Genomic DNA, 10,336 nt, shown 5'->3' with positions numbered 1-10,336 from the left:
TGACTTAGTAACTAAACAATAACATCAAAGTAGGATTTAATGTAATAACAGGGGCATTTAGAAGAGAAAAAGGAAGGCTGGAAAGTCAAATAAAAATAAGACAATAGGCTCAGATCAGATAAAGATAGAAATTTAAAGATGTTTCACTTCTGGCTTTGAAGATAGAGGAAGGAGCCATAAACCAAGGAATTCAGGTTGTCTCCAAAAGCAGTAAAAGACAAGGAAAGAAATTCTCTCCCAATACCTATGAAAGAAATACAGAGTCTAGAATTTTAAGAGAAGTATAATTTGAATCACTGAGTTTGTGACAATTTATTGCAAGAGTAGTAGGAAACTAATATAGAAATGTCAAGTTTGATTTGGACACTGAGTAGAGGTATCTTGTGGTGAAGAACAGAATTTGGCTAGCAATATTGTTTGAGAATCCTCAGTACATGTGATGAAAGTACACAAATTAATAAGGTCTTCCCCATGTGATCCACACAGTCAAAGGCTTTGGCATAGTCAATGAAGCAGAAATAGATGTTTTTCTGGAACTCTCTTGCTTTCTCCATGATCCAGTGGATGTTGGCAATTTGATCTCTGGTGCCTCTGCCTTTTCTCAAACCTGCTTGAACATCTGGAAGTTCATGGTTCACATATTGCCGAAGTCTGGCTTGGAGAATTTTGAGCATGACTTTACTAGCGTGTGAGATGAGTGCAATTGTGCAGTAGTTTGAGCATTCTTTGGCATTCCCTGTCTTTGGGATTGGAATGAAGACTGACCTTTTCCAGTCCTGTGGCCATTGCTGAGTTTTCCAAAGATAAAATCAAGTAGAACTGGAAATATCCCTGGTTAATAAGGAGCTTGGTGGGCTACATTCCATGGGGTCACAAAAGAGTGAGACATGACTAAACAACAGCAACAAAACCTGAGGCAACAGAATAAGATATGCATCATGAAAAAGGATAGAAAGACAGGATGGTGAGAACTAGGGGTGAAAGGAATGAAGGCATACAAAGGAGGAGAGTTCCCAAACAGGAAGAAGTAACAAGTAATAACAAGTGTGCTTTAGAGCAGAAGGTTTGTTGAATTTCACAGATAGGTGATTGCTTGAGAGCTCATTCAAAGCAATTTCAGTGGTATGTCAGAGACAGAGAACATGCAGCAGTGGCTCAGAGATGATCTAAGGATCAGCAATGGAAGCAAAGATAGCTTTACTTTTTAAAAATAAATGACAGCAATATTTGATAAAGAGGGTCATTGGGTTGCCTCAACATCTGGCATTTTTGTGTGTTTATGTGTTTATATGCATTGAGTTTTCAAGAAAAGAGAGCATTGACTCTGTTGAAGGTAGAAAGAGGTTGAAGAACACGAAAAACAGGGAAGAAACAAATTAAGAGTCCTTGAGATGTGAGTTACATTAAGGGGAAGGGGCATTTCAATGCTGAGATGGAAAGAAGGAGTGGAAGAATGGTTAAAAGGAGGAAGTGTTCTATGAATTAGCAGGGCACAAAGAAATTCTGGATATTTCTCACTGGCTGTCTTTATTTTCTTTTTAACTTGAAGGCAGGCTATCTCAAATAAATTCATGTTTATTTTTATTATTTTTGTGTGTGTGATTTACCTTTTATTTATTTATTTAATTTTTTTATTGGAGGCTAATTACTTTACAATATTATATTGGTTGGTCTTGCCATACATTGACATGAATCCACGCTGGGTGTACATGAGTTCCCCATCTTGAACCCCCCTCCCACCTCCCTCCTCCCCATATCCTCCCTCTGGGTCATCCCTGTGCACCAGCCCCGAGCATCCTGTATCATGCGTCAAAACTGGACTGGTGATTCGTTTCACGTATGATAATATACATGTTTCAATGCCATTCTCCCAAATCATCCCACCCTCACCCTCTCCCACAGAGTCCCAAAGACTGTTCTATCCACCTGTGACTCTTTTGCTGTCTCGTATTGGACAGGGAGGCCTGGCAAGCTGTGATTCATGGGGTCGCAAAGAGTTGGACACGACTGACCGACTGAACTGAACAGAACTGAACTGATAGAGGGTTAAGGTTACCATCTTTCTAAATTCAATATATATGCTTTAGTATACTGTATTGGTGTTTTACTTTCTGGCTTACTTCACTCTGTATAATAGGCTCCAGTTTCATCCGTCTCATTAGAACTGATTCAAATGCATTCTTTTTAATGGCTGAATAATACTCCATTGTGTATATGTACCAAGGTTTTCTTATCCATTCGTCTACAAATGGACATCTAGGTTGCTTCCATGTCCTGGCTATTATAAACAGGGCTGCAATGAACAATGGAGTACACGTGTCTCTTTCAATTCTGGTTTCCTCAGTGTGTATGCCCAGGAGTGTGATTGCTGGATCATATGGCAGTTCTATTTCCAGTTTTTTGAGGAATCTCCACACTGTTCTCCATAGTGGCTGTACTAGTTTGCATTCCCACCAACAGTGTAAGAGGGTTCCCTTTTCTCCACACCCTCTCCAGCATTTATTGCATGTAGACTTTTGGATAGCAGCATTCTGACTGGTGTGAAATGGTATCTCTTTGTGGTTTTGATTTGCATTTCTCTGATTATGAGTGATGTTGAGCATTTTTTCATGTGTTTGTTAACCATCTGTATGTCTTCTTTGGAGAAATGTCTGTTTAGTTCTTTGGCCCATTTTTTGATGGGGTCGTTTATTTTTCTGGAATTGAGCTGCAGGAGCTGTTGTATATTTTGGAAATTAATCCTTTATCAGTTGCTTCATTTGCTATTATTTTCTCCCATTCTGAAGGCTGTCTTTTCACCCTGCTTATAGTTTCCTGTGCAGAAGCTTTTGATTTTAATTAGGTCCCATTTGTTTATTTTTGCTTTTATTTCCAATATTCTGGGAGGTGAGTCATGGAGGATCCTGCTGTGATTTATGTCGGAGAGTTTTCTGCCTATTTTCTCCTCTAGGAGTTTTATAGTTTCTGGTCTTACATTTAGCTCTTTAATCCATTTTGAGTTTATTTTTGTGTATGGTGTTAGGAAGTATTCTAGTTTCACTCTTTTACAAGTGCCTGACCAGTTTTCCCAGCACTTGTTAAAGAGACTGCCTTTCTCCATTTTATATTCTTTCCTCCTTTGTCAAAGATAAGGTGTCCATAGGTGCGTGGATTTATCTCTGGGCTTTCTATTTTGTTCCATTGCTCTCTATTTCTGTCTTTATGCCAGTACCATACTGTCTTGATGACTGTGGCTTTGTAGTAGAGCCTGAAGTCCGGCAGGTTGATTCCCCCAGTTTCATTCTTCTTCCTCAAGATTGCTTTGGCTATTCGAGGTTTTTTGTATTTCCATACAAATTGTGAGATTATTTGTTCTAGCTCTGTGAAAAATATCATTGGTAGCTTGATAGGGATTGCATTGAATGTATACATTACTTTGGGTAGTATACTCATTTTCATAATATTTAATCTTCCAATCCACGAACACGGTATATTTCTCCATCTATGAGTGTCCTCTTTGATAACTTTCACCAGTGTTTTGTAGTTTTCTATGTACAGGTCTTTTGTTTCCTTCAGTTCAGTTCAGTTCAGTTTAGTTGCTTAGTCGTGTCCGACCTTTTGCGACCCCATGAACCACAGCACTCCAGACCTCCCTGTCCATCACCAACTCCCCTTCCTTAGGGTAGATATATTCCTAAGTATTTAATTATTTTCATTGCAACAGTGAATGGAATTGATTCCTTAATTTCTCTATTTTATCATTATTAATGTATAGGAATGCAAGGGATTTCTGTGTGTTGATTTTATATCCTGCAACTTTACTGTATTCATTGATTAGTTCTAGTAATTTTCTGGTAGAGTCTTTAGGGTTTTCTGTGTAGAGGATCATGTCATCAGCGAATAGTGAAAGTTTTACTTCTTCTTTTCCAATTTGGATTCCTTTTATGTATTTTCTGCTCTGATTGCTGGGCCAAAAGTTCCAGAACTTTGTTGAACAGTAGTGGTGAGAGTGGGCACCCTTGTCTTGTTCCTGACTTTAGGGGAAATGCTTTCAGTTTTTCACCATTGAGGATAATGTTTGCTGTGGGTTTGTTATATATAGCTTTTATTATGTTGAGGTATGTCCCTTCTATTCCCACCTTCTGGAGGGTTTTTATCATAAATGGATGTTGAATTTTGTCAAAGGCTTTCTCTGCATCTATTAAGATAATCATATGATTTTTAATTTTCAGTTTGTTAATGTGGTGTATAACATTAATTGATTTGCAGATATTGAAGAATCCTTGCATTCCTGGGATAAAGCCCACTTGGTCATGATGTATAATCTTCTTAATATGTTGTTGGATTCTGATTGCTAGAATTTTGTTCAGGATTTTTTGCATCTATGTTCATCAGTGATGTTGGCCTGTAGTTTTCTTTTTTTGTGGGATCTTTACCAGGTTTTGGGATTAGTGTGATGGTGACCTCATAGAAAGATTTGGAAGTTTCCCTTCCTCAGCAATTTTCTGGAAGAGTTTGAGTAGAATAGGTGTTAGCTCTTCTCTAAATTTTTGGTAGAATTCAGCTATGAAGCCATCTGGACCTGGACTTTTGTTTGCTGGAAGATTTCTGATTACTTCCTCTAGTTCTGTGCTTGTGATGGGTCTGTTCAGATTTTCTATTTCTTCCTGGTTCAGTTTTGGAAAGTTGTACTTTTCTAGGAATTTGTCCATTTCTTCCAAGTTATCCATTTTATTGCCATATAATTGCTGATAGTATTCTCCAATAATCTTTGTATTTCTGTGTTGTTGGTTGTGATCTCTCCATTTTCATTTCTAATTTTATTTATTTGATTCTTCTCCCTTTGTTTCTTGATGAGTCTGGCTAGTGGTTTGTCAATTTTATTTACCCTCTCAAAGAACCAGCTTTTGGCTTTGTTGATTTTTGCTATGGTCTCTTTTGTTTCTTTTGCATTTATTTCTGCCCTGATTTTTAAGATTTCTTTCCTAACCCACTCCAGTATTCTTGCCTGGAGAATCCCATGGATGGAGAAGCCTTGTAGGCTATAGTCCACGGGGTCGCATAGAGTTGGACACGACTGAGCGACGGAACGGACGGATGAACTCACCCTGGGGTTCTTCATTTCTTCCTTTTCTAGTTTCTTTAAATGTAGAGTTAGGTTATTTAATTGACTTTTTTCTTGTTTCTTGAGGTGTGCCTGTATTGCTATGAACCTTCCCCTTAGCACTGCTTTTAAAGTGTCCCAGAAGTTTTGGGTTGTTGTGTTTTCATTTTCATTCATTTCTATGCATATTTTGATTTTTCTTTTTATTTCTTCTATGATTTGTTCATTATTCAGCAGAGTGTCGTTCAGCCTCCATATGTTGGCATTTTTAATAGTTTTTCTCCCGTAACTGAGATCTAATCTTACTGTATTGTGGTCAGAAAATATGCTTGGAATGATTTCAATTTTTTTTTGAATTTACCAAGGCTAGATTTATGGCCCAGGATGTGATCTATCCTGGAAAATGTTCTGTGTGCTCTTGAGAAAAAGGTGAAATTCATTATTTTGGGGTGAAATGTCCTATAGAGATCTATTAGGTCTAACTGGTCTATTGTATCATTTAAATTTTGTGTTTCCTTGTTAATTTTCTGTTTAGTATATCTATCCATAGGTGTGAATGGGGTATTAAAGTCTCCCACTATTATTGCATTATTGTCAATTTCCCCTTTCATACTTGTTAGTAATTGTCTTACATATTGTGGTGCTCCTATGTTGGGTGCATAAATATTTATAATTGTTATATCTTCTTCTTGGATTGATCCTTTGATCATTATGTAGTTTCCTTCTTTGTCTCTTTTTACAGCCTTTGTTTTAAAATCTATTTTATCTGATATGAGGATTGCTACTCCTGCTTTCTTTTGGTCTCTATTTGCGTGGAATATCTTTTTCCAGCCTTTCACTTTCAGTCTGTATGTGTCCCTCATTTTGAGGTGGGTCTCTCGTAGACAACATATATGGGGGTCTTGTTTTTGTATCCATTCAGCCAGCCTTTGTCTTTTGGTTGGGGCAGTCAACCCATTTACGTTTAAGGTGATTATTAATAAGTATGATCCCATAGCCATTTTCTTTATTGATTTGGGTTCGAGTTTATATACCCTTTGTGTGTTTCCTGTCTAGAGAAGATCCTTTAGCATTTTTTGGAGAACTGGTTTGGTGATGCTGAATTCTCTCAGCTTTTGCTTGTCTGTAAAGCTTTTGATTTCTCTTTCATATTTGAATGAGATCCTTGCTGGGTATAGTAATCCTGGCTGTAGGTTTCTTTATTTCATCACTTTAAGTATGTCTTGCCATTCTCTCCTGGTCTGACGGGTTTCTGTTGAAAGATCAGCTGTTATCCTTATGGGAATCCCCTTGTGTGTTATTTGTTGCTTTTCCCTTGCTGCTTCTAATATTTGTTCTTTGTGCTTGATCTTTGTTAATTTGATTAATATGTGTCTTACAGTATTTCGCCTTTAGTTTATCCTGTTAGGGACTCTCTGGGTTTCTTGGACTTGGGTGATTATTTCCTTCCCCATTTTAGGGAAGTTTTCAACTATTATCTCCTCAACTATTCTCTCATGGTCTTTCTTCTTGTCTTCTTTTTCTGGGACTCCTATGATTCGAATGTTGGGGCCTTTAACATTGTCCAGAGGTCCCTGAGGTTGTCCTCATTTCTTTTAATTAGTTTTTCTTTTTCCACTCTGTTTCATTTATTTCTACAATTATATCTTCTAGCTCTCTTATCCTGTCTTCTGCCTCCGTTATTCTACTGTTTGTTCCCTCCAGAGTGTTTCTGATCTCATCTATTGCATTATTCATTGTATATTGACTCTTTTTTATTTCCTGTAAATCCTTATTAAACCTTTCTTGCATCTTCTCAATCTTTTTCTACCAGTTATTTATCTGTAACTCCATTTTCCTTTCCAGATTTTGAATCATTTTCACAATTAAAATTCGAAATTCTTTATCAGGTAGATTCCCTATATCTTCCTCTTTTGTTTGTGTTGGTGGGCCTTTATCCTGTTCCTTTACTTGCTGGGTATTTCTCTGCCTCTTCATCTTGCTTATATTGCTGTGCTTGGGGTGGCCTTTCCGTCTTCTGACAGTTTGTGGAGTTCTCTTTATTATGCAGTTTCCTCGCTGTGTGTGGGGTTGGATGTGTGGCTTGTCAAGGTTCCCTGGTTAGGGAAGCTTGTGTCAGTGTTCTGATGGGTGGAGCTGGATTTCTTTTCTCTGGAGTGCAATGAAGTTTCCAGTAATGAGTTTGAGATGTCAGTGCGTATGGAGTGGCTTTGGGCAGCCTGTATATTGAAGCTCAGGGCTATTCTCCTGTGTTGCTGGCGAATTTGCATGGTATGTCTTTCTCTGAAACTTGTTGACCCTTGGGTGGTGCCTGGTTTCAGTGTATGTATGGAGGCATTTGATGAGTTCCTATCAATTAATATTCCCTGGAACAGGAGATCTCTGGTGTTCTCAGGATTTGGACTTAAGCCTCTGCCTCTGGTTTTCAGTCTTATTCTTGCAGTTGGCTCAAGACTTCTCCATCTGTCACTTCCAAGGCTATTCCTGCTGTTTAAGCTCTTCTGTTTGCTGGTCTCTTCAGTGTCTGATTCCTGTCCTGACACCAGGGGGCGGTGGTGGACGCTTTTATAGGCTCACCTCTTCAGACGTGCTGTGGGGAGGGAGGAACGCTGCTAGCAAATATCACTGGCATCTGTGGGGAGTGCTCTCAGTGTCTTGGCTATACTTGGATTGCCCCCGCTCGTGGCGTGTGTGCTTTCCATGTTTATGATGCTCAGGCTCTAGGTTGCTCTGCCGGGAACTGTCCGCAGCTGGCGCTGGGTTCCATGCACATCCCAGGTCTAAGCAGCTCAGGTTCAGGTACTCAGGTACCCCACAAAGGCACAGACTAGGTTGGGCCTGTGTTTTGTGCCTTCCCCGGTCTGAGCAGCTCAGGTGACCAGGTGTTTTGAGAGCACGGTCGCTGCAACTTTTCGCCTCCCCGGTCCCTGCCGCTGGGTTTTCTGGGTGTACAACTGGCACACCTTCTCAGGCGGATGTTGACTGGCCCAAACCCAAGAAGTCTTGGTTAGCAATAAAGCCTGCCTGCAGCTTGGTGTCGGAAGCCTCTCTGGGGCCGCGGTTGCCCCCTTTCGGCTCTGGCTGCCTTCCCCTGCCTGTCTCGGCGAGGGGGCGGGGGGGAATGGGCCAACCACAGCTGGTTCGCTCTGCCCAGTCCTTTGTTGTGTGAGCAGGGCTGGCAGAGTCTTAGGTTGGGGCTTTTCTACTTTTTGCAGGCTTTTCACCTTTTCGCAGTTGTCGCTATCCCACAGTCTGCTTAGCTATCTTGGGTTAGCGCCCTCAGATTGCCCTCGGTGCGTTCAGGCCAGGTCCTCTCTCAAAGCGCTGTTGCCCCACCTCCCTGCCCAGCCCCCGCGTGCTAGTCGGGGGTGCGGACATTTGCGCCACTTCTCCACTGGGAGTTTCCTCTGGGCATTTAGTCTGTGGGTTTTAATTATTTATTTCTTTTTTCTCCCAGTTATGTTGCCCTCTGAGTTTCCAAGGCTCACCAGAGACTCGCCAGTGAGTGTTTCCAGGTGTTTGGAAGTGTCTCTCCCTTTTTTTTTTTTTTAAAGCCTCCCTTCCAGGGACAGAGCTCTGTCCCTCCCTCTTTTGTCTCTCTTTTTATTTTTTATACTATTTCCTACCTCCTTTCGAAGACAATGGGCTGCTTTTCTGGGTGCCTGATGTCCTCTGCCGGCATTCAGAAGTTGTTTTGTTTGATTTACTCAGCGTTCAAATGTTCTTTTGCTGAATTTGTGGGGGAGAAATTGGTCACCCCATCCTATTCCTCTGCCATCTTCCTGTCCTCCCTCTAAATTCATGTTTAGATGAATGAAATTATAAAGGATGGTACAACTGGAAGACAAGCTTCAAATTAACATTTTTAAAGTGAGCTTGTTAAGCAGTAATGCTTTAGTTTGAGAAAGCTAGCTGGCATTGTGAAACTCTATTATCAAAGTTCTTTCAGTGAAAATATAAGTGAGCTTATATTAAGGGAGCTTAAAAGGGCTGGTGCTGTCAGGAAGGAGCAAGTTTTCAGGTTAAGTGAAGAATTTTGTTAAACTGTAATATTTAAAATACAATTTTAAAAATATAGAGAATAATAAACAAGGTTTTAGGAGCATGTGAAACTAATTCTATGGAAATAATTAAAAAGTATTTTTCATGTTTTTCAACCTCTTTCTTTCTACCTTCAGCATAGCCAAAACTCTATCTTAAAAACTCAATGCACATAAACACACACACACGAATGTGTAAATGTTTGTTTTAGTTATACACTTTAGAGGTTTATGCTGGAGTTCTTATAAAATTTGATAAATACAAGATAATTTTATTTTTCTTTTGTTTAGAATTTAGGGTATGTGTGAGTTTAAATATTTAAAGTCAAAATGATTCATATATCTTTATTGGTCACATGGTCGCCCCTTAAAGGAAATAGTCCAAGGTCAGTTAAAGAATATTGAATAACAGTTTCATTAAGTCTGCAACAATTAGAATTAATGGAATATTCTGAATGGAATAAAGGTTATGCCAAGGTTTTGCTGACTGGACGGCACTTTATTGCCATGGATTAGATATAAAAATAACCTTAAGTGATTTTTCCTGATAATTATGTACTGGTATGCAAGCTTTCAAATTACTTTATAGAAGTACTAACCTAGATAATATGATATGTAAAAAAGCAAACGTTTAGTATTTTAGTATTCCTTATCACTAAGAGAAAAGATTATGGCTAATATTAAACAAGAATATGCATCGTACTAGTACATATTTTTTAAGCAACTCATTAAAATCAAGAGAAGTGTTTATGCAATTTTCTCCACAATGGTTGCCTAGCAACCTTCTAGAAATCAATAACTTATTTTACAAAGACTTTAATTTATATCTTCTTTCATATTCTTTTTCCATTTTTTATACCTACCCTATTTTAACTTGAAGTTACCATTCATCATCTAAATCTCTAGCTAGAAGTAATGTTAAAATTTTTTGTAATAAAGAAAAAAAGAATACAGTTTTTCCAGTAGGGAAATAAAGCATCATCAAATGTAAAATTGTAATGAATGGACTGTAAAGTAGCCTCTTCAGATTAACAAGAAAGTCCCATCATACTTCCAACCATAAGCCAACTGGTTCAAATGGCAATTGAACTTAATAACTAAATGAATTTGACAGGAATCTAGTAAATAGATTAATGAATAATTGTAAGATTCTTTCTAATGAAACATTGGCAGTCAGAAAAGTTTCATGTACAAATATTTCCTTTTTTATCTA

General features: G+C 38.7%; 1 pseudogene; it reads left to right on the top strand.

Moving 5' to 3' along the window:
* Positions 1-961: 961 nt before the first annotated feature.
* LOC129535597 (sorting nexin-19 pseudogene) overlaps positions 962-10,336 on the top strand; it is a 144,931-nt pseudogene continuing 135,556 nt past the window's right edge.

The sequence above is a fragment of the Moschus berezovskii genome, chromosome 6, assembly GCF_049115385.1.
Source record: "Moschus berezovskii isolate FMDL1 chromosome 6, NW_MosBer_1.0, whole genome shotgun sequence".
Classification (NCBI taxonomy): Eukaryota; Metazoa; Chordata; class Mammalia; order Artiodactyla; family Moschidae; genus Moschus; species Moschus berezovskii.
The sequence above is the reverse complement of the archived record's forward strand: the minus strand, read 5'-3'. Positions and strand labels throughout refer to the sequence as shown.